Source organism: Dendrobium catenatum, unplaced genomic scaffold (genome assembly GCF_001605985.2).
Source record: "Dendrobium catenatum unplaced genomic scaffold, ASM160598v2 fragScaff_scaffold_1220, whole genome shotgun sequence".
Taxonomy (NCBI): Eukaryota; Viridiplantae; Streptophyta; class Magnoliopsida; order Asparagales; family Orchidaceae; genus Dendrobium; species Dendrobium catenatum.
This window is the reverse complement of record NW_021319682.1, coordinates 4,914,178-4,914,411: the sequence shown is the minus strand read 5'-3', so window position 1 is coordinate 4,914,411 and position 234 is coordinate 4,914,178. Positions and strand designations below refer to the sequence as shown.

Sequence of the window (234 nt, the reverse complement as noted above, 5' to 3'; positions counted from 1 at the left end):
CCACCTATGATCAAATTAGGGGTCAACCTGAAGTCAAACTAGGGAGCCCTATTTATCTAAAGTCAAGGATCATATTTTGGTCAGTTTGAGATATTATGGGTAATTTTCTAACTTATAATGTATTTATTATAATTTTCGGAAGGTCTCGGGGCCTTATTTAGCAGGTTAATTGTGGTTGGTTAATTAAGGGGTTTATAAACTTTTAAAAATTCCTAGAAAATTCTGGAGTGTTTC

The 234-nt window shown here is 33.3% G+C and overlaps 1 protein-coding gene across 1 annotated transcript in view; it reads left to right on the top strand.

Moving 5' to 3' along the window:
• LOC110101224 (vacuolar-processing enzyme-like) overlaps nucleotides 1-234 on the top strand; it is a 3,933-nt gene that overhangs the window by 305 nt on the left and 3,394 nt on the right. The gene's annotated exons all lie outside the window — the stretch shown is intronic.